Source organism: Cygnus olor, chromosome 3, assembly GCF_009769625.2.
Source record: "Cygnus olor isolate bCygOlo1 chromosome 3, bCygOlo1.pri.v2, whole genome shotgun sequence".
Taxonomy (NCBI): domain Eukaryota; kingdom Metazoa; phylum Chordata; class Aves; order Anseriformes; family Anatidae; genus Cygnus; species Cygnus olor.
The window spans coordinates 87,947,171-87,971,523 of NC_049171.1; the positions used below are offsets into that span (position 1 = coordinate 87,947,171).

At 39.5% G+C, this 24,353-nt stretch overlaps 1 protein-coding gene across 3 annotated transcripts in view; it reads left to right on the forward strand.

Moving 5' to 3' along the window:
• The first annotated feature begins 228 nt into the window (after positions 1–228).
• RASGRP3 (RAS guanyl releasing protein 3) overlaps positions 229–24,353 on the forward strand; it is a 62,518-nt gene continuing 38,393 nt past the window's right edge. For 2 of the 3 annotated variants that reach the window (XM_040551517.1, XM_040551519.1), the window contains exon 1: positions 11,568–11,677. The gene's annotated coding sequence lies outside the window, so the exon portion shown is untranslated. Of the gene's footprint in view, positions 390–11,567; positions 11,678–24,353 lie in introns of those variants that run through there. The other variant, XM_040551518.1, reaches the window with a different exon arrangement.

Genomic DNA, 24,353 nt, shown 5'->3' on the forward strand with positions numbered 1-24,353 from the left:
TGGGCAAAAAAACCTAAGATCTTTCCTTTGTTTAAGTGCATTTCCTGCCTTCCTTACTGCTATAGACTGTGTTGTGGCAGGCCTATTTATAGTCCAAAGAAAGGAAAAAGCACCACTGGAGGCAGGAAAACTAAGTTGGGAAAGAATAGAAGGAAGTGTGGCTGCCATTTAGCCAAACAATCTAGAACTAATTGAGCTCAAAAGAGCCCCAGCCTCAGTGAAGCTGCTGGGAGTGAACAGAGCAGAGCCCTGCTCCTCACCAGGGCCCTGCCAAGGCTGAGAGTCAGCGTGGTGCACAGGACGAACAACCTCAGCATCCCAGCACTGTTGCAAAAGAAGAGCTGCTTGAAAAAGGAGTGTGCTGAAGGCTAGACACCTGTCAAATTCGGGTAAGTGTCTCCTGTTGGCATTTCTGCTCGCTGCGTTCTCCGTGTCTTTGGATGTGACCAGACTAGTAAATGAAAGCAGAGTGAGTCCGGGCAAAGGAACTGGATCTGATTTTTAGATAAAGGTTTGGCAGGATGTCTAACTTTTAGATAAAGAACTCTGAATTCAATTACAGATTCCTCAGACCTTTCCTTAAGCAAAAGAGGCCTTTGCCATATATTCACAAGATAATTTTGATATTTTCCTCACCTGTGTCTTCCTCATTTTATAATCTGCAATTAAGTACTAGATAAACATGGAAATTGTATGCCCCAAAGAAAAGTAATGAAGTCAACTCTGCATTAGGTTTAATATATAAATTTAGAGACAGAGTGAGGGAGGGAGAAGTATATGTAATGTATATTTACACAAGTTGTGTTAATTTAGATTATATAAACATATGAAATGAATACAATTTATAATTAAAATGTTGTGAAAATTCAGTCTCATACCCATAAGGTATATTGAAGATAGGAACTTTGCCAAAATTAAGGCACCTGAAACTTTCTATAGTCTTAGATTTTATTATGACAGGTAATTATGTGTGCGAATGCATAAAAATATGCTATATATACATATAAATATCTATTATTCATTGTGGTTTTGTTTTGCAGTACCATGTAGTTACAACTCTGAGTTCTAATTTAAACCTACAGCAAAATGGGAGTGGAATTTTTAATCTGCTTATTTTCAGATACTGTACACAGAGATACACTATTATGACTTCATATATTAAAAAAATCAATTTTAAGACTACAGAGCATATCAATGAATCACAATTGAATTAGCATCACCTGGACAGTCTTTTAACAGGGCAAGAGGAAAAGTTATTTTAAGATTGTTTGCTTCTTCAATTTCAAATGAGTCCTCTGCTCTTCTAACAAAGGAAGTGTTGTGAGTTGAAAGCAGGAGGATAGATGCTGGAGAACACTAGATTTGGGATTTTATGAAGTGATTTTCATCTTTGAACTAGTTATGAGAATAACCTTCACATTAGTCTCACCTGTGCTAACACATTACCCCTATACGTATGCTATTCAGATTATTCATTTGTTATTCAGATGTTGCTTAGGATTAGTAACTCATTGTAAAAAGCTGCTAGTGAGTTAAAAGGAAGTGTGGTGTGTTGTTATTCTACTGTATCCCTGTAGGATGCTATTATGTTTAGAGTCTGTTATTGTGAAGATAGCAAGGCAGGATGTCATCAATGTAGGTGAAAAGCTGCGATAGGGCAATTGTAAACAGCAGCAGTCAGCTGAAAATTGGATCCAGGGAGGTGCCAAGCAGCAATTCCAGTGAAAGAGATGTTAGATAATGCTTATAGAAAGGATCACGCTTTTCTTTGTCTGACTTCAAAGTATTCAATTATTTACAGTAATTCTTATTTCCAAGAGGTTATAAGCCTGGTCTTGAGAAGAATGAAACATCTGTAATGGGAGTAAAAGGAGCCTCTGCAGATATTTACAAGAGAAAGCTCTTTAGACTACAATTTGAGCTACTAGCGTGGCATGCTCTCATTCAGGTAATGTTCCTTGATTTCAATTTCCATTAGCGATTTGCCCACAAAAAGACAAAGCAGAAACTAAAAAATCTATAATCTGAATTTTAAGGGGATTTAAATAAAATAAAAACTACAAGATTAAGCTGTGAAACCACTTTCATAGCAGTCAAGTGTGATTACTCTGTGGGCACCCTGTATTTCTCAGCTTTCCAGGAAAGTTCAGATTGACTTAAAGAAAAATCACGAGACTTAAAAAATAATGCACTTTGAGTAGCAGATAAACCATGACATACATTGTTCGGGTTTAGCAGGATTTGTTATGCCTCATGCAGTTGTTCCAGTGTAGGTATCTTAATTTCTTCCTAAGCCCTTATTCCACTACACCAGATGCTCTTACAAGGGAGCTCTGTGCTCCAAGTCATAGTGAAGTCCACTAACATTACAGGGAAAAAACAGCAGATGTAGAAGTAGCAGTGTGTCTGTCTAGGGGCAGTGGAAGCAAGATTTTTTTGAAGACACATGTACAGTCTACAGTACAGTCTCACTCAACAAGCAGAAATGGGGGAGAGGGAACATAAAAAGAAACTCATTACATGCATTAAGACATATTAAGAAATCAAAATTAAATACTGGACAGCATCAAGATAGTTCTACAAAGAGAAGCAGCTGCACAGCAGAAATGTCACTGCTCAAAAATAATTTCATTGATAATCCCTGGAAAAACAGTTTATGGCTATGTGCTGAATAACATCCTGACTCATGCAAATGTTTATACAGGTGCTTAAATTTAAGCATATGAGTAGACCCATTGATTTCAAGCAAAACTATTTCAACAGGATGATAAAATTTAAAGCCAGGCAGAGTCATTAGATCATCCAGTCTGACTTCAAATACGGCACACTAATTTTACCATTCCTCTTTTACCAAACCCCAAAACTTGCCTGCTTACAACAGAACATATGGATATAGTATGCTCAAGATAAAAGTTTAAGGAGCAGACCATGATGTTGTACATGCAAATGGAGACTCACTACGGTGAGAATTGTTCAAGTTGATGCAAATCCCTTAGCTCAAATGAGAGTTAAAGGGTGCACAGGCTTTGTACCAGCTTACTGCACAAGGGTGAAGGTCAATGTGTGTATGGAAGACAGTTTCTCCCTGAAGGGATATATTCTGTGCCCCATCAGAAAAAGCTATTAACTACACTTTGCTTGCCTTCCTACTCTTTTAGTGGACTAGAGAAGTATTGTTGCATAAGCAACAGGATGAATGAAAAAGCTGTTTCACAAGTCACTCTTCATGCCAATCTGCAGCTATCTTTTTGTCTTATGTTCGCCCATTTACCACACAGCCATGTGCAAATAGTGCTACAAGATAAAGGAGTCACTGTTCAAAAGCAGATGAGATGTAGCAGCAGTAACCAAACGGAGACATACAGCAAAAATGAAATTATCAAATCTCTTATTATCAGAAACTTAAATACACATACACAATGTAAAAAGAGTTATTTGAACCAAAGACAAGCAAAAGAGGGAAATTTGACCTGGGACTTTCTTTACAAGGATCATCGAGAGTGGATTTATATTCCATGAACACACAACAGCATAGCAAAGTTGTGGAAAGACACAACATACAGTCACAACCAAAAGCAATGTGAGGGGGAACAAGATAGACTGCTGTGCATATAACTGCCACCTTGCCCACAATTAATATTCTGTTCCCAGGATTCGAAGATCCTTTGACCACAGAGGATCTCCAACACTGCAGCAGAACAGAGAAGCTGGAATGCACAGCCTCAAGGGCTACTTTGAAAACGGAGCTAGGGAAAATGGGACAGCCTGCAGTTTATGCAACTAAGAGCATAAAAAACCCTGAAGTTCTTATACATCCCAAATTATTGTATTAATAGAATACCTAGAACAAAGCAGAACTCTGCTATACGACATAGTATTACTGATGCTTGTTCATAGCAAAATTTAATGTAAAATACTACAAGATACACTGGCTAATGACTACTCCAAATGGCTTGCAAATTCAGTAACCATGTAGGCATCCTCTGTGTCTTGGGTTAGCACAAAAAAAGACATGCTGGCTGTGAGAAGTATTCTTGTCTTTGTCGTCTTCCTATTTCCATTGACTTTCAGGGTTGGCAATCTCACTGTTAATTAGCACAGTCCTTCCTGGGAACCACAATGGTACCATGTGGGGAGAAGAAACCTGTCCCAGCTCTTGATAGCAGGGGAAAATGGCAAACACACCAGTCCACTGCCAGTATTGCAAAGAAGTGATGTCACTTGGTCAGGATAGCAGAGGTGAAATGAAAGCAAGTAAGCAGCCAAGTGTGATGCATAACACTGCGAGTAGTCTACTCTGTCAATATGATTCAGCTACATGCACAATAACTCAGTTTGTGGTGAATTTAATGTTCTGTCAAGCTAGCAGGTCTGGCATTGTCCCACTAGTTAATTCACTATAGATTTTAAATTATAAAGCTGTAGATCACTGTAGCTAGAGAGAACAAAAATTAATGTGTACCAATATCTCTGTTTAGATAGCTTGGCATTCTTAGCATCCTTTATATCCTAACATACTTCATTTTTCCAACATAGTATCATAAAATTTTTCACTGATATTTTGGATTTGGGAAGCCAGAGACAAAGATAAACCTTCAAAGAGCAGATGACATTAATATAGGGAAAAGGAAAAATGAAATAACATTCAAGTTCAACTGAACTACAAAGTAGACTTTGTAATTTCAGAAACGGGAAGAGGGAAGGTGAACTAACGTTGAGTTCTTCCAAATATCTTGACTTTCCTCACAGTCACGGCTAATCTCTTCTTTCTATCTTAAAACAAGGAACATCCATGCCACCTTTGTAACACTATGGTTTTATACTGCAACGCAGCCTATGTGGAACTCTGGACACAGTACATCATTCTGTTATCTTTAGAGTAGGAGGGTGAGAAAGTGACTTAAGCAATAGTTAAAAGTAGAAATATGATAAAAAAGCAGGGTAGCATCCTACTTCCATTAACAGACATGAAATGGGAACATTAGCAACAGAGAAAGGCAAACAGATTCAAATAAGTGCAATAAATTCAGTAGTTACACATACAGGTGCCTTGGACCCAAGGGACTCTGGCATACAAAAATACTAAGCTTTGTAACTATAACAGGTAAATTTCATCCCAGCTCATGAGCATGGAAGCAACAGCCTGTCTCACATCTTTGCACTTCATATGTACTTCATAAAACACAGAAGACACAGATGGATCCAAATTCACTCATCTCACAGTAACTTTGGAAACACAGACCCCGAGATGTTTGCATGCAGTGCAGCAGAGCTTATATATATTGATGGATAACATACTAAGTATGATCACAGTGCAGAATTTTCACAGGCAGAAAAGTTTCAAATAGGCATCCTACTGGCAGTCTGATTCTGTTGTTCTGTTTTAATTTTATTTCCATCAAAAATGTAAAGAAAATGTCTGTAATTTATACCTTTAGTTATTTCAGATCAGACTAACACAGGTAGTCTCACATTGCATACTGTTGCTCAGTTGGTGCTTTTCAATAGGAATGCCTCATCCTGGTCTATCCAAGCACCTTGGCTGAGCATCAGGAGATATTTTTGAAATGCATGTTTGAAGAAAACACACAGGTTAAAAGACAAACATCAGCTCACCCATATATCACCTAAAATAATTAAATAATACTGATGGGCTTACATATGATTTTGAAAACACTCACTTTCTGACACGTCCTCTTCAGTGCAACAGCCCACTAGTGCGCAGTTTACACCGCGGGCTTAGAATAAGGTGTTTCTACTTACAAACATGTTCTGCAACAAGACAAATACAAAACCAAGAATTACAACCACTGTGAAACAGAACCTAGTAAAACGATCTGGAAACAAACAAACAATGTAGTCTTACAGGAACAATAATAATGATGATTTTATAAATTAAGAATTCTTACCTATATTGATATAAGGGGAGAACCAGAAATTTCCTTGTTCTCTGTGAATACTGTGGGCTTTCGGAGGGAATACTGGGGAAGGGAGCTGTTTTGGTAGGTTAGTTTTTTTGTTAGAGTATGTTTTTTTGTTTGTTTGTTTGTTTGTTTGTTTTTATGCTGCATGCATAAAAAAAAGAAATCACTTAATTCACCCCATTATTTATTCTCATCCCCTTTCTACACCTGAGGACCAAAGGTACAGAAAAATTAAGACTATCCCCTCTTTTTTAATGCCAATTTTGTAGTCCCTAAAATCTTATATCTTCCTATATTACTTCAGAGAAAATATTATATGAGCTAAGACACAATTACTGTTAACTTGCAGCTGTGAGTATACAATATTTCCAAATACTGAGCCACAAATTCAAGCTGGACATCAAGAGTTTGATGTATACATAAGAGCATGAGTAGTATACATATGAGTATTCAGGCTTGTATACAACATATAGAATTTCTGCTTAAACTACCATATTCTCATATACTTAAAAGCAAACGAAAGCATTTCTTTCCAGTGGAAAGCAACCAGCAACCTTAACTCCAGGCATTGCTATAGGCTCCACCTAAGACATGTAATTGCTGTTATAAATAAGGGACTTGTTTCAAGGGCTGGAGTTAAGGATGACCTAATCTTATCTTCTCAGCTCTTGATTTCTCAGCCACAACATGGCTAGTGGGTGTACCCTTGGGTATGGAAGGGGATGTACAAATGGCATCTGCAGTACTGCTGTGCCCCCTAGAGCACTGAGAATATCACATTGCCTATAGATGTTTAAAACTGATGGAATGTAGTATAATGCTGAGAAACATAGAATATTTTCAACAAAATTTATTTTCCTTTATGTCCTTCAGATGCCCTTTAGCTGGCAGCTTATTGTGAGAGCTGCTAGACTATTTATAGCAGATTTTTTAATCGCACTTAGGTATTTATAAAACATCCTGTCTAGTGAAGGCTTCCATGGTCTGCTTTCATTCACTTCTGCTGATAGTGAAGGCTATATAATATCTGAGGCAGGCCCTCAAACCAGGCACTGCTTATTAGCTAAGGATTCCACATATTCTAGAAGACCACAGACAAATAATATGTCAACCACTTAAGAAAAAAATGTAATAATGCAGACTTGCAGTTAGCATAACCTGATTCAGTTTCTCCAAGGGTTCATTTATGTCCACTCAGAATCTCACCTCCTGTTATACAGACTCTGGAAAAACATGCTAACAGAAAAAGAAATTTTCAGGCAACCCAAAAAACCACCCCTCCAAAATTGCCATATTCAGAAAATATTTATATATTCCACATTTTAGCACAGTGTCAAAGCACTGATGCTGAGATACACCATTTATCAGTACTCAATTTTTAAATGAATGCACCTACAATTAATGGAATGACACATAAACAAGACATAGCCAAGTATGCCTAAAAAGATAAGAGAAACAATAGTTAAAAGCCATCCATAAAATAGCCCTTCCTACAGTAGGGAGAGGCTCTGGATCCATTTATCCAGCACCAATAAAAGCAAATGACTTCCTGATCTCAGACTCAATCAAATTGGACAACTGTTCCATTCTTTAGTTCTTTGTGACTTTTCTAAAAGCTATCCACACTATTTGTATTTTCATACTATCACAATTCTGTGCTAACTGTACTCTTTTCTTTGTTGTTATTACTGTTCAAGATTTCTCATGCCATGACTGAGAATTCTATGTTCATCTCTTAGTTTTTGAGTTTCCACAAAGAAAAATATACCTTTTCCAATCAAGTCTTGAGCTGTTTTCTCAACAGGTGGAGAAGCTAATACAAATACACTGTTGTGGAACAAATAGCAAAGTTTTTGTCATGCAGAAGATGCCATCTGATAGATATAAGAACACAACATTATATTCTTTGACTCATTGTGTCTGCACTAGCTACCTTGTCTCTTTGTATGTTGGCATTTCTTCACAAAAGAAAAAAGAAAAAAAAGAAACCCTCACAAAATTCTTGAGAGTTTTATTTTCAGCAATTATACCCAAGCTATTTTTCTATTCTGTTTCATGATGATTTAAATCTGACCATTCAGCATGAGGAACTGACAAACTTTTTTCCGCATAAACCACAATGAGTTTACAGCAAGTTTTACTGAACCACATAAAATAATTTATTTGTCTAGTCATTTCAGAAAGTACAAAGACTCCTTTTCTTTTTAGGGAGTGTATCCCAAGTTGTCTGTTGAAAATCGCCATTCACGCACTATTATCAAATTATGTCCCTAAGTGAAATATAACTACCAAATAAAAATAGATAGCTATTCAGTCCAGTGATGACTTTGACTGTTCTCTGTTATATTTTTAATGGTCCATGTACTACCAGCATTTAATCAATGATAAATATCAAAGGGTCTTGATAAATGTAAGAGAGTGCTATGGACATTGCATAATCAAAGAAATGGAAAAAGTAATCCTAAAGTGGTATGTGTGGATTGGTAGACTATTGTGGAACACATTTCAATCATGTTTTCTTAAATATTAGCAGTCATTTTGTTACTAATTTTGTAAGGAAATTTATGTTCCTTTCTTTTTAAAGCTGCACATGAAGTTCTGTTATCCTTGATCTCAAATGAAAACATTGTTTAGGAGAAATGAAATGGCATTTATCAAAGATAACTCATTTGCTCAATGGGCCATGCCCTAAAGCACAAGTGCTTTCACCTTTGTCTCAGGCAGGCCTGATATTTTACACTTGGCTCTGCGAGCAGCCATCCCTGGGACAAAGAGTACAGGAGCCTCCAGCTCAGTTCTGCAAGGGCAGTTCTAATTCCCTCTTTGAAATTATTCTCCTGCCAGTGTCCTAAACTTAAGTGAATTCATTCCTTGTGGACTTATTTCTCATTTTTAAACTCCTAGGTTTTGCAATCTCCTCTGCCCCTCTTTTAAAACATCCTCAGGAGCTCTGAAGGCCTCGGGGTGGCAAAGCCCCATACATGGGGACACTTTTGTTAGAGGCTAGATGAAAGTTTTCATGGAGTTTCTGAGGAGACCACATCAACACAGCCTCCCAGGACTACCGAGAGGAACAACTTGTTGACATGTTGCCAAGCCCCTTGTGCACTGGGATAAAGCAGTGCTGCACATCTGTAGCAACCATTTACCCTTTACCTAGACACTAACCTGCCATGCCAGAAGCACTCCTTGTGATGCATTTACTTACTGTGTTTACAAAGGCAAAACTGAGGTCTGGCATCATCTTGCGTTCAAGTGTTTCATGCACAAACCCACATCCCTGTTGTGGGAATTGCCCCAATGGTGCACAACCTTTGGACACTGGACATTCAGAAGACCACCACCAGCTTCACCCTAGCACCCACATGAGATGGGCCACCCGCGTCCCAGCAGCTACCTAGGGCACTCCAGGGGCGTTATCATGGGGAACGCAGGTGGCGGCAGGGAAATGGGCACTGAGGTGGGCCAGGCTGCACTGGGGACCTCAGGCCACTGGGTGCTGCTGTGGGGCCACCCCTTGGCACCTCTCACTCCCAAGGCTGCAATAGGCCCTGGGGACACCCAGGGCTCCAGTCATAGAATCACAGAATGGTTTGCACTGGAAGGAACCTTAAAGATCATTTAATTTCAAACCCCCACCATGGGCAGGTCCATCACCTTTCGGGTCTGGTGTACTTCCGCCCTTTGAAATGGCTGGCCAAAAGGTTGAAGTCTGATAGAAGCGTTTCCGTGTCTTCTGTGAGGGCCCTAATGGGACTAACAGCCGGTGAGGTGTGCCACGGTGGCGAGGGCAGGGAGGGTGCCACTCAGGGCTTCACCCTGGGTGAATAACTGAGGAGTTTCCCTGGCCATAAACTGAAGAGACTTTGAGCTAATGCTTCCTTCTCGTATATCTGTTGTGTTCAGGGTGCAGGTGCAGAGATGAACGAGGACAAACAAGGCACCAAACCCTGCCATATCACCAGGAAAAGGCTGGGGTTTCAGGGGTGCTGGTGGCAGAGGTGTGAGGAGGCCACTACCCGGGGCTGTGGCCAAGGGACTCGAGGGTCCTTCAGCACTGAAACTGCAAAAAAAAAAGGTCCTCTAACAGGCTGGGTTACCCCTCATTTTCCTGGGTGATAAGAATCAGTGAGGTCTGGGAGGTTTTTTTCATGAAATTTTTTCAAGGAAACCTAGTGTTTTCTCTGTGATACCAAGAAAATGAGAGACCCACAAAGGCATGGATAATTAGCATGAGGGCTTCTTCATTGCTTCAGGCTGTGCTGGCAGCAGTGAGGGTTGCATGCTTTCATAACCATGTGCAAGTTTATATAATATGTAGAGCTGGGTAAGGTCAAAGGAAGCAACCTGAATTGCCTTTTTTTTTTCCCCCCAGCCCTCACTCATCTTCTGTGATTTGCAGGCATTCATCAATTTCTGACAAATGTGCCAGTTAGATATGCTATTATAATTTAATAATTTAAAAAACAGGCAGCTTTCTGGCTCTGAGCAATTCCTTAAATTTGTTCAAATCTCAGATGCCATACTATTAGTGGAGGTTGTATTTCAGAAAAATGCCCTATAATGCACTTCATAATCCAATGAGACTGTGTGATCTTGCAAGATCTGGTTTGCTTGCAAAACAATAAAGTACCATCCATCTAATGATGGTAACCACATCCTATACTAGGGTACAGCAATTGCCCGTGTACTGTCAGTTTTTTAAATTTAAACTACCACCAGTTTCGGTATAGTATTTCCATGTGGGATGGAAATTAAGCATTTCAGAAAATTGAGTTTTGTGCCTTACCCTCAAAATCCCATTGACAGTATGCTCTTGTCCTCAGATACCTAAATATCTTTAAATATGTGGTCCAGCTGTGGGGAATTAGGCTACAGAGTCTTAGATAAATTTCAGTAATGTATGGCTACACATCTCCATGGAAAATTCCTTCAGAATCTGTTAATTTCTTTACTTCAGTGTTTCTCCTTCATTTGTCCTACATCTGGGAACATGGGGATAAGGATGCTTTTGTTTTCCATTTTATTGTCTCTGTTTAGGCTGGTAGTCCCCACCTCCAAAGAGCTATCCCTGTGTGACTAAGCAATGTCTGGCAGAATGGGGAGCCATCTCTACGCTGCAAAAATACTAGATACTGAAATAGAAATTAACTGCAAGTGCTCATCACTCTACTATGCAAACACAAGAGGTAACAATATTGCCACTTAAGCACGCCTAATCCCCAAAAGTGGGATTGTTCACATATTTTACACGATCTGTGGAGAGGCCAGGTCTTAAAGACACTATGAATGCCACTGTGCTTTAAATTGTTCTGTTTCCAACATTAAGACTAAATTTAAATACAGCAAATTGTGAAGTCAGACACAAAACCGAAGCAATTAACAGGGATGTGTTTAACTTTCCATTTGTACTGCCCCTATTGTTGATTAAGGCTTATCTACTGTTTGGTGTTAGTCATTTAGAAAGAAAAAAAAAAAAGAAAAAAAAAGTTATGGAACACATAGCACCACGTTCCAGTCAAATGCTTTAACGAAGGCTGCTGTTATGAAAAGGATTTTCTAATAAGGGGAATAATGATCTTCAGATTTGACCTCCTGGCACAGCAGTGAGATTTATCAGGAGGGGCATGTGACTAGTTAAGACACACAGCCCCAGCTTGAAGGAAACAGCTGCTCATTTCGTGCTTTAGCACTTGGCAGCTGGACAAGGAAGGGTGATGTTTGTGTTGAATACCTCTGCAGAACCAAGTACAGTAAGTGATTTTCCCTGTTTTTATTTTTTTTTTCTAAACTACCATTGCTTTCCTATTTTCATCCGAGACCTTTTGTAAAAACACTTAAGAGTGAGGCGTATTTTTGTCACCTCATTGATAAGCAGTCATTCATACTCTGAATGTCTATTTTTCTGACCTGTGATTAACAATAGCATTGTTTTTACTGTGCAGGAACTAGACAGGTGCTGTGTTTTGTCCTCATGCTAGCCGGGGAGGCAAAATAATGTTTGTTCACTCAGATGATAGTGTAAAGAGATTGTTTATGGCAAATGTATTTTCCTTTCTCGGTAGAGCGAGTTAATAGGTAATGATGCAAGTTGAGAATACAGCACTTTCAGTATTTGGCTTAAAAATGTTCATGTAAGGAACTGACAAAGGTACCCCACCAAAATAGTGTGATCAGTCTGAAGAAAGTTGCTTGTGACTGGTCAGTTTTTAGGGTTGAAAGAAGAGATTTTTTTGCAAAGAAGAAGGTAGAAACAGAGATGTATAGGAGAAGAGTGAAGATGCACTGATTAAGATATAATTGATTAATTCTGGATAATAATGCATAATTAGCTTGTAAAGATTAAAAAATCCTCCCTAAAAACACGGAGTATCCTAAATATCTCCAGGTTTTTAATTCAATTTATTTTTAGATGGTTGCATTTTTGATGTTTATGCTTCATGAATGATTGATTTCCCCATCTGATAATTCTTGACTGTTCCAGTCTGAAGTTTTGCTTAAAAACATAAGAATTAGAATATAAGATATACATAAAGAAACTTTTGATCAATTATTTATGTAGAGATAAATTATTGTGTTTTACTTTTTGGAGGAAGATTTAGAAGGAATTGGAACAAATGAATGGGTAGTAGAGCTTGGTATGTGATGAGACTGAGGAATGCCAGGTGCTTTAGGAAAGGCTGACAGAGGTGGACAGCAGTGGTGGACAGCAGTGGGATCCTGTTGAGGAAGGTACATCTCAAGGTAAAAGACCTACATTTCAGAATGGGATTGAGAATAAACACTGGCAGGTTTAGTTTAGTGAATCGTGGTCCCTTCTTTAAAGATGGGCAGAATAATCCCGATTCAGACTTCTCACATAAAAGAGAAACTTCATGTATTTCTCCGTGAAGACTTTTAGTTATCTTTTAAACCATAGTTTATGGCTCTGCCAGTTTACTGGAAATTTTATAGGAAAATGTCAATCAGTTTCAATTGTTCACAAAACCAGAAGTCTGCTTGGTTTCCTGCCTGTTCTAGTCTCTGAGGGTAGACTGCTTTTGAACCACGAGCTCAAGCACTGTCTGGCTGTGGTTGCCTTGCAGCCTCTCCACGCAAATGGCCTGCAAAGCCATGAATGTGGCAGCCCTACAGGGCCGCAAGACACCTCCTGGCTTTGCACTCAGGAGCCTGTAGTCCCCAGGGAACCTCGGCTCCGATGGGGCCTCGTGGGCCTGTCCGAGTCTCCATCACACATGGGGCAGGGAGGATAACTGGTTCACTCTCCCTTTTTTCTTTGGACCCCAGAATGGCTCTTTCCTTCTTCGGGTTTGTAGGAGTCCTTAATTTGAGGTAACACTAGTTCACAGTGTGCTCGTTTCCAGATGTTGTATTTTATGTCTGTGATGGACATTCTCTGTTGAGCAAGCTACCTAGTCAGATTAAAAGGTCTGTTGAAGGACCATGCTTTGAACCTAAGTTAAACCCCAAATCTACCAGAAAATGGCTAACAGCTCAGACTGTTCCTGCTTTCCTTCTTTGCTAGCTCTGGCACAACCACTGTGCCAGGGCTGGTACCAAAGTCTGATGTAAAGCCGTAAGGTCCTGCATCAGCTGGATTACTAACCTGTTGTATATGTACCTCGTGCAACTGATTTTGTTCTCAGGCATCCCTGGGAGGTGACAGTAGTATAAAGGGGAACTAGAGATGATTGGATAGTAAAAATTACAAAACTGTAGTGCTGAACTCGCCTTCAGATAATATATGTATTGAAACATGCTGTCAAAGCTGTCACTGACTTGTCTCATAGAAATGTGGTGAGGAAAGCTCAGTTTTGTGCCTCTATACTGTTGCGTTTTAAGGTCAGTCACAATAAAGGAGAATAACTCATTGCTTGGATCTGCAAACTTTAAGATAAACAATGCAGTTGTATTTACAGCCTCCAGCTGTCATTACTGTATCTTATTTTGAATAAAATTCAAGGCTACTGACTAGACTTTTAAATCCTCTGTACACAAAGTAAAGAAAACATGAGTGACATTACAAGATTCTCAAGGCCAGGGTTGTTTAAATCCTTATCATCAGCCCACTTTGTTAGGGATAGTTACTGTTAAACACAGACAGGGTACTTTGAGAAATAAGAATATCGTAGTCTTCAAGCTATCCTCCCTTTATGGCTTTTCTGATGATTCCAACTGCAACCTCCATTGTTGGAGTACCAGTCTTAGGACGCCATTGGGACACACATTGATTTTACACTTGAGTAGAAGACACAACCTCTGTAACATCACTCTTTTGTAATTTAATATCCTGATCTCATGAAAATACATGTTCTCAGCTCTTTGAATATAACACCTTCCTGCCCCTCTGATTAAGTTTGTGTAAGTCAAGGCAGTTCTGCATAGGCATAATGAAATACATTAAATGAATTTCTGGGTGCTTTGCTCTGGGACGTGCTTGGCCTTTGCACCTCTCATTGACATAGATATATATCCAGAAAGTCCAATACTTAACATAAATCATTCATCCTGGAATTTCTTACATACATGGAGATTCAGTAACAGCCTAAACATTGCTGTCCCTCTGCAGAAGTTCATATCACTGAGAACCTCGTAAGGTTCCTGTTAAATTCTTTTCCTGTACTCCAAGGAAATAATTAGGGCAGTCTTACAGTTCTCTGAATGGGCATATTTCTGCTCTACAAGAAAACATCTATCTGAAGAGTAACCACAGTTTTGCCAGCTCCTTTCTGTAGTTGAAAATGCCATTATACACAGGAGCCACTCCCAGGATGTTCTGAATAAAGAGAGGAAACTACTTATAAAAATACTGAAGGGGTACTTGTGTGGTTTTCTTTTTTGCTCAGCTGTCTGGGCTTGGCTACATAACATTTGTATAGGTACTCTAAACATCTTCCACAGAATGTTTTCTGTTAACATATTTGTGTTATAATCACTTTTCATCGCTAAGTTTGATAGACATGTTTTCATGTTGGCTCCCTATTTTAATCCAAGAATGACAATGTCTAATACCCAAGTGTTTGAATAAAAAAGCTGATACAAATTCTCAGGTCTTCGGATTTTTGCTAATCAGTGCTCTTCTTTGTGGGTTTTCTATTCAATGTGAATAGTCAGTGTAGTAGTGCTTTTTCATTGTTACATTTGCTTGTTGGCATAACGTGTCTAAAAGCCACCTGGTTATCAGATTAGAGGCACTGGGGCAGGGGATAATGTTTCTCTTATATTGAAGGTAAAAGAACGTCAGCTACAAGCACTGACAATATCAACAGACTGACTTGGTGAGTCCAGTTCAGCTGCAAAGACCAGTCCCCAAAAACACAGGTATTTGCAGAGCTGAACTCATGAGCGTTCCCATCAGAAAGTTCAGCCTACACCTAAGTGTGTGGGGGTCAGGATCAAAGAGTGGGTGTGTGGAAATACCCACACGGCTGATGTTTACAGCTCAGCAGAAAATACAATCTCCCCTGAGAATTACTCTGGTTGTTTTGGTGGCCATCTGCCGTCTCACTTCTCTGAGTAGCCGCTCCCCTTGATGCTGTATCCTCTGACCACATTCAAATGGGTGAAATGGTTTGACTCTCTCTACACTGTACTCTCGCACCTGTGATTTATGCATATTCTCTTTACTAACGATCTGGAATTTCTCAGGCTAGGGGAGAAGGCTTCAACACCTGAAGAGTAACACCAGACACAATAAACTTCGCAAAATTAGTGGCACTTGAGCTATTCTTGTTCAGATACTTGGTATATTTAGTTCTTGTAAACAGAAAATAACCGTATCATCTTAAATTAGCAGATTTAATATGAGTGATTCAGCAGTATGTCTGCTTTAGTCTACCACGTAAGTCATACCAAGCTTAGTATACCAGTAGCTGATACATACTGATATGACATGTTATGTAAAATATCACTGAATTCCCATATGCATCTCCTTCTGCTACTCTTAAAACTGCTTCTTCTTTCAACCCTTACTATGGAAACAGACGTTTCACACAGAATAGTGGTGGGCTTGTGCAAGAGAGTCTGGAGTGTGGGAAATGTGTGCAGGAACAGGATCTGCTTGGTGAATAAGAATTTTCCATATACTTTTGAAGTACATTTTTCTCACCATGCCTAAAGAAGGTTGATGGTTTTTAATGTAGAAATCAGTCTTAGAGGCAATTATTTAAGTAAATGACAGATGATATGGTCGATCAGTAATGTAATTTATAGTGGGGGTATTTGCATGCTTACTAAACATATTGGTGAAGCTGTCTTTAATAAATGGCCCCAGGTTGCATATTTCCTTTGTCATGATGCTATATTATTCTTTATATTTTTTAAAAAGACATAACATTTCTACAGCATAAAGTCTGGTCTCACCAAGTCAAATCTCCTTAATCTGACATCTGTCATCTTTTCCAACCTTGATGATTCTATGAAATATTGTTATCATAGATGGGCTTCTGTTTATAACCCACCATTCGCTTAGGTCCACCCAATCCATAATCTTGTTGCTGGTTCATAAAACATGCATCAGGGAGTTCTGTTTGCTTTGCAGCAACCCAGTGTTTGAACCCAGAGCTCACTTGGAAATTTCTGGTTTTGCTAGTGGGAAGGAGAAAAAAAAGTTTATGCATATAAAGTTATGATGTAATTGTATGCCAGTGGGGTAAATTACATCAGAAAATCTTTGCTGGACTAGGGCTTGAGTCAATTTACCATCTGGCTATATACTGATTTTTGTTGTCCAAATCAGAATAGCCATGACATTCCAACTTCATCATACTGTTCATGAAATAGCTTCCTAAAAAGACTAATAATAATCTCCTCTGTTAAAGACGTCTTGCCTACTTTAGCTTGCTTACTCATGCTCTGCTTTACCAAACTCATGAACACATACTTCCTAGAACAGCTGCCACCCTTCCTAAAACTCTTGGTTTCCAGGCCCTGCCCTAATGACTGTCTGTATATTTTTATCTTAAGTAGGCATTGGGGCAGGAAGTAAAATTCACTTTTTTTTTTTTTTTTCCTCTTCTAAAGTGAGTACTCTTCTCCTTAAATTATACAGTCATGCTCTTACTTGCTTTTACTCTGCAGCCCAAAGAAACCTCATTATTTCATTTAATATGGAATTTTGTTGTTTTTCTGGGGCTGGGAAACATACTCTGTAATCTCAGCCAAGACAGTGGTGGATCTTCAGTTCTTTCAGCTAAATGAAATTATTGATCCCGTATTTCTCACAGCTTTAAGGAGTGTTCAGAAGCCTTGGATAAAGACCCTGGGCTTCACTGCTGCACCTTTTAGTAAGGGAGTGACAAGCTAGGTATGGCCAAAGGATGCTTAATACAAGCAAGGCAGAGGAGTGTTTGGTGTACAGATTCCAAAAGGATTTAGGACTGACCTAAGTGGGGAGCTGCTTGGTGTTGATGACTCTGATATGCTTCTGGAAACCCATTGTTGAGCATTTGGGATCTTTAACAATGAAAATTCAGAAATAGGCTAGAAGTTTGATGTGCTTCGCATGTTAGGCAGTCACATTCTGGGGTGAGGAGGTGAGAAGGGAGAGACCAGGCTAAGAATTGCAGCCCTGGAGTCAGGCCCTGGAAGTGAGAGGGAGACAGGATTTGGGCACTTAATCCTTTTTTTTGGATATAGTTCTCAGCTCAGGGTTTTGAACCAAAATAAGAGAGAAGGTTTTCAGATTAACATCTAGTAAGGAAAGGCTCTTTTGCAGTTTGCTTGATGTCTATGTTTCAAAATCTGCTCCTTTTGGAATGTCTTCTCTGAAGTCTGTTGTAGTAGGCTGTGGGGATAGTTGTGTAACTGCAAGCCTGTGTTAAATATTTCTTTGTACAATAAATAGTTAACTACCAAGATATTCTTAGAAAACTAAAGATCAAGGTTACTTATTTAATGTATTACTTATTAAAACAGGATCTGTAAGACGCTTTTCCTCTTTTTTTTTTTTTTGAAACAGACATTCTTTTACAGTGCTCCTTCCCCTTTTTCTAATTTTCTTGCTCCTCTGTGTACTTTTATACATAGCTCCTTCTTCAGATGACCTTGTATTTGTGTTTCAGATCTTTTGATGAGAAATTTCTGTGTTGCCACTATTTTATTTTTTTTAAAGAAGTCATTTAACTTGTTGGCTGCAAACTGTCTTATTGTTAGGAAGGTACGTGGTTATTAATAAAACTCCCTCTGTTCCAAAAGCTTGGATATAGCCATTAACCGTGGTGACGCTGTTCTCATATCCTGTGCCCTGTAGACTTCTTGTGTTATAATAAACAGTTTGAGAAGTTTGCTCCTTGTCTTCATAGGATCTAGGATAGTGCTAACCAATGTGTGTTTCTTAGTCAACAGCTTAGTAAGGAGACAAGGTTTAGTCAGCCAACTGACGGTTGCTTTGTTACCTCTGAAAATAAGTTCAAAGTCTGATCAGACACACTAGAAAATGCAAATAGTCTCTCCTCTGCTTTTCTCTTTGGGAGGCTTACTATTTTAAAAACCTGTGAACTGATTTAAGAAACGCTGTATGTCTGTGTTTAAAATATTCTCTCTGCATCACTAAGAAGTCAGAAGCCTGCCATTGTTTACACTTCTTCTCAGGGGAAACTCATTGAAAATACCGAGACGTAAGGAACTGCTCGAGTATTTCTGCTCATGGAATTTGGCAAAGAAAGATGCTGGATCTCTCCTGACCTCCAGGCTGTGTTTTTATTCTACCAGCTTTTTACATGCCTGCTTGCCTGTGAGCTCTGAGTCATCGGCAACTTCTGCAGATGCAAAACCACAGCACTGTGCAAGGCAAGCATCCCTGATTCATGTGAGTGTGCAGTAGTTGGCAATTTTCACGAGTTCCTAGGATGGAGCAGCAACTCCTTCTGCTGTCATGTGTGTCTGTTGCTGTCTTCTAGTGTACCATTTTAACTTGCATTCTCTCTTTAAAAAGCAATTGCTCTCAATCGAATGGGGTGCTGCCACCAGGGAGAAAGAAGGGTTACTGATCATTAGCAACTGGTCCAGTCTTCTCACCTTGTCTGGGACCTATTAGCACATCTGTGGAGAGATAGCAGTTACATGTGAACTGTTTTCTACATTCATCAAAGGGAAAACGAAAGATCATTCCAGTAGAAATACACCATAACAGCCAAATGAGGAAAAGTAGCCAAAGTCCTCTCCTGCCCCTCTGTCCTTTTAACTCTGTCTTGCTCCATCCCAGACATCCAGCTTCCCATTACCTAAGTCTCTGAAAGCCTCTTCCTGCCTTTATTGTTTTGCCAGTTTGCCAATTGCCTTCTATTTACTACACTGATAAGTACTTCCCAGGCCATAAACATGTGGTCGAGATATTTCTGAAGTTACCCCATGTTTTGATTGATCTCACACTGGCATGGGTACAGGTTGCGAATTCATGGGGAGAGATGTAAGGTATGGGATAATGGGGCTGAAGAGGAAAACAAACATGCGCTTAACCACCCCTCTTCACAAGGCATTGCCCTTGCTTTTGTAAAGTAACCGGTTGTTCTTCAGCTGGGGAAATGCCAGAAACCAGAAAGTGTGAGAAATTAGATACAGTCGTTGATGCTGGAAACAATGGCAGATAGGTGGTAGGTGGTGAGGTCTCTCTTCGTTGGTATCTGTGACTATGGGTATCTTTTCTTGATACAACATAGCTGCAGAGGTGGAGGAGGGAAGGGGCAATATGTTTTAACATCTCACTTTCTGGGACACTTAGCAATAATGTCCACATTTTGCATGACCAGCACAATTCTGAGGAGTTTTAAGTGCTTGAGAAACTCCATACATGGCTGTAATTCTTGTGGTATCATAATAATGCATGGGCATTATATGTATATATACAGTCTGCAATGCAGCTGTCAGTGTGGGCCTAGGATGTAGTATGCCTAGGATGTATAGTCTGCGACAGGATATAACTGGAAGTTACAGAATTATATGAAGGGATAAAGCTTCTTCCAAGGGAAAATCGATTTGGAAGCCATGGGTTTATCAAACAAAAGCTTTGATAAGAAAATTACTGGGATATATTAGAAGTTAGAGGCTCTTATAATTCTCTTTGCCTTAAAATTGATTGAAAACTAGTGTGAAACTGGGAGTAGTGTTTACTCTTAAAACTATCGTAAGTCTTGAGGGATTTAACAGCTTCACAAAAGACACTGCTCCAGGACTATACTACTATACAAGAATTTTGGCTTAGTTAAAAATAAGAGAAAAATTAGCTTGTGAAGGAAAAAGGATATCTCCACACTGAGCATGTCAGAAGACCTAGGCAAACAGGGCCTGGGATTTCTTAGTAATCCAATAATAAATGTCTGATTTTTCTAGCTTGGCTTTAAAGGAATAAAGCTAGCAATAGTAAATGATAATAAAATATTAAAATACTTTTCTACAGATATACAGAAATGAATATACTGACTCTGTGTCTTTCAGAACAGAAGAGTTGATTATTTCCCCATGTGTGTTTTAAAATAGCTTTAAAAAATGTTTTCTCTTGGGAAAAGTGAAACCAGTCTCATTAAAAGCATAAAGCAGTATAACCAGTCAAGAGTAGATCCTGATAAGGTGTTGTGTTTTTTTTCCCCCTGGCTTGACTAGGTTAACAAACCAGATTCATTCTGTGAAAGACTGTAAAAGAGCTATAAGGAAGTTTGTGAATAATAAAGGTAATTGCCAAGAGTTTCTCTTAAGGCTTACAAGCAGTAGCATAACTCACAAGAATTATTGATAGTTTATTGATTCATTTTCTGAAAAAAATGAATTAGGATAAAGGAGTATATGAACTCTTATTGCTGTTAGCTGTTCTCTCTTGATGGGTTGTCCTGTGGTGGTGAAGAACTCTAACATGTCTGAAGGGCAAATATTCTCAGAAGGGCTGCTTCCTCTGATGTCATATATGTTGATCTAATGTATTATATTTGTAATTTTATTTTTGCTTTACTGGGAATAACAAAACACTTTTTTTATGACAAATCTCCTGAGAAGTATGACTAGAAGTTTCCCTCTTTGTGAAGATGAACTAAAGTCCTCCTTTGGATCTTTCTTTGAACTTGATGCATTCCTGGGTAATTGTATTACCTTGACCTATGTAAAGTGGAAGTAAATACTATAATAATACATTAGATAATTCAGGGATGTATGTTCAGATTTTACTGCCATTATTAGCTGGATTTACAGTTACAGAGACAGATGCCAACACAATAAATTGAGGAAGCAAGTATAGAAATGGATGGGAAAAAAGCTGAAGTATGGTAGATAACTAGAATTGATTATACAAGATATCATTGCATAACACTAAAGTTACAATTGAGAATGAAAGCTTTGTTTTTCAGAAATCCATTTATCAAGTTATCTATTATTTTGTGTGTCTTATATATGAGGAAACCTGTTTTTGTTTGTTTTTTAATTGTCTCAGAAATCTTGGTTATATTTCACAGTAAGAGGTAGGAATGCTGAACAAACACTGCTTAAGCAGCTCAAGCCTTAATCAAGTGACTTTCTGATTACTTAAAGTATTTGGTCGTGTGACTGTCCATTAGCATTCCTCATGATTTCTGGAAGCTTCTCTTTTGTGTTAGGTCAGCATATATTGTACCCCATAATCTAATTTATGAACTTCCACAAGGCATTACGTGAACTAATAGTTTGATAGTGCATATGAGCAGAGCTATATATCTCCTTGGTCTCTTAGCTATGGTCCTGTTCATTTAACTCCTGTTCCTGTAGAAGAGTGGATGTCTAGGCATCTAAATTGTTTACAACACCCATCTGTGTTAATTGGGTGATATGTAATGACTTGAAGTAATTAGCCCAGTGGACTCTTCTCTCGAAATTGAACACAGTGAAATACATCTGGCAATTTGTAACTTTGATACTTTCCTATTAGGGCCACAAACGCTCATCCCTTAGAGACTGTACTGGATGTCAATGGCAAGGCTTGGCAGCAGAGGGGCTGCAGGTGAGGCCTCTGTGGGAGGAGGCCAGGGGATGCCCTGTGCCAGACACAGGTGCTCCAGCTGTCTTTGCAAGGAACCTACCACAGGACACCACTGAGCCCATCAGCCAAGCTGGCAGTGCCTCTGTGAAAATGTCTGAGCAAGGGCTGAAAATGTTGAGGGGGAAATAACATGGAGAGTATGAGGGATGAAGGGTGCAGGAAAAATAGAGGGAAGAGCAGAGGGAATAACAGGGTCAGAGGATTAGTAGCTGCCCTGTAGCAGAGCAGGTACTTCCCAAAAGGACTGTGGCCCATGGATAAGCCAGTGATGGAACAGGTACTCCTCTGAAGGGACTGCAGCCCATAGAGGACCCATGCTGGAGCACAGGACAGTAATGAGAAGGAAGGAGCAGCAGAAAGAAACTGCTCTGTTTCCTCCTGACCCTGACCTCCCACAATGCTCATTGCCTCACTAAAGGGACTGTGTGTAATCTGCAGCAATAAAAAGGGAAACGGAGAGGTATCTGGAATGAAGCTGAGTCTGAGAGAGTAGGAGGAAAGGATTTTTAATGTGTGTCTTCTGTTTCCTAATACCCATATCAGTAATTAAATATTTGTGCTAATTGGGAATAAATTAAGTTAAATTCTCCAAATTGAGTCTGTTTGCCTGTGACAGTAATTGGTGAGTGATTTCCCTTTCTTTATTTCAATCCATGAGTTTTCTCACTCCTTTTCCTCCTATTTCACCCCACAATGCATAGCAGGGGATGAGGGGTGGGTGAATGGCTGTGTGGGTGCTTGGCTGCTAGCGAGGGACAACCCACCTTGGAGGTTATACTGGTCTGGGGTAGATGAATGAAACTGAGTAGGTGATACTTTATCCCATTGAGCGTCTAGAGGTGTTGAGCCACTAACATCCCTTGTGCAGTGTCTGTTGTTAATACGAGGTTGGTTTTAACCACTCATCCGAAGTATACACTTAGCCATCCCCCTGTCCACTCCCCAACGGAGGCATGGACATCCCACTCTGTTTAGTGCCTTTTGAAGTTCCACTTTGATCCAGATGAAGGGTGAATTAAAGTAAAAGGGTGTAGACAGTTAACAAGGATCTGCCAGTTTATTGGATAACTGCTGCCTGAAGGTGTGTAGCAAAGGTGAGTGAATACTGGTGAGTCACACTGGAAGTACCCAAGACTCATATTTAAATTGTATTCCTCCCCTGCCCCCAGCCAAGCCTCATATCCTGCATGCATGGAGCAGTGCAACAATCTTCCCCTTGTTCTGTGTTCCCATGCCAAATGACAAAGCGTCATTGGTAGGCCAGATGTGCCATCCTGCTGCCAGCTGCATATGATGCTTGAGGTCATGGACTGAGACAGAAGCAGCGGCATTAGGCTGCCTGACAGTCCACTGTCACTGCTCTTTCCTGCCTAGCACATCTTCAGCATGTGTCAGCTGGAGAAACTTGACCAAGTAAATTACTTGCTCAGAGTTTTCTAGGGATGGAGTTGCGTGTACTGTAATAAATAAACTGGTACAGATAACCTACAAGAAAATATTAACTGCTTGTGGGGTGGGTAAACTTCAGGAACCATGCATTAGGCAACCTTAGGCAAACTAGGACCCTTATTGAGCCCAAACAGATGTCTGGATTGCACCTGTGTACACAAAGCTGCAGCCATCAAGTGTCCCATCTGGGATTCTTATTATGGTAATTACACTAATATGTGTGGAGACTAAGTGCAAGAAAGCACCTCATGGTGAGATCCTCTTCTGCATCTGTGGGATAGCAGACGAGGTCTGTCATGAAGAGCTTGTTATGGACATGAACAACACAAGATAAAGCAGAAAAGTATAATAAGGAAGCTCACCCGTAAACGTTCTCATCAGACTCTCAATTTTTTTCTCAGCTTCTTTTTCTGTGTACTGCTACTGATTCAATTTCCCTGTTCAGCTGCTCACATTTAGCAGTTCTTGTCCAGCACCCACATGGTAGAAACCATTTAATGCAAGCATTCACTGATGGGTTGTGTAGGCTTGGAGAAGGGGGAGAAGAGGAGAGTTCTGGTGTACTTAAACCCTCAAGAATGTCCTAATCTTGTAAAGAGTATGAGTCCCCTGCATGCAGGTCTCTGGGAAGTTTATGGATAAACTGAGACCCATAGAGGTGCCTTGGTGTCAAAGTTGAACTGTTCACATGTGGCTCTATTTATTGTCCCTAAGTAGAAGAAAAATAGCCCACTTTTAATTAACAGGGGAAAATGCTACATCTACATTTACTTTGTCTTGGCTAAAAAGCTGTTTTAGTTCCACTTAGCTAAATAAATATTACCTTGTATGTCAAACATAAGCCTATTTAAACCCAACTTACTGGTTTTGCTCGCACCTGCAACCAATACAACTTATGTGAAACCCATGTGAAAGTGCCCACACAGGGATTTGTGCTGGCTTGACGTTTTAATATGAAGTTAAACCCCTGTAGCTTCTAGGTG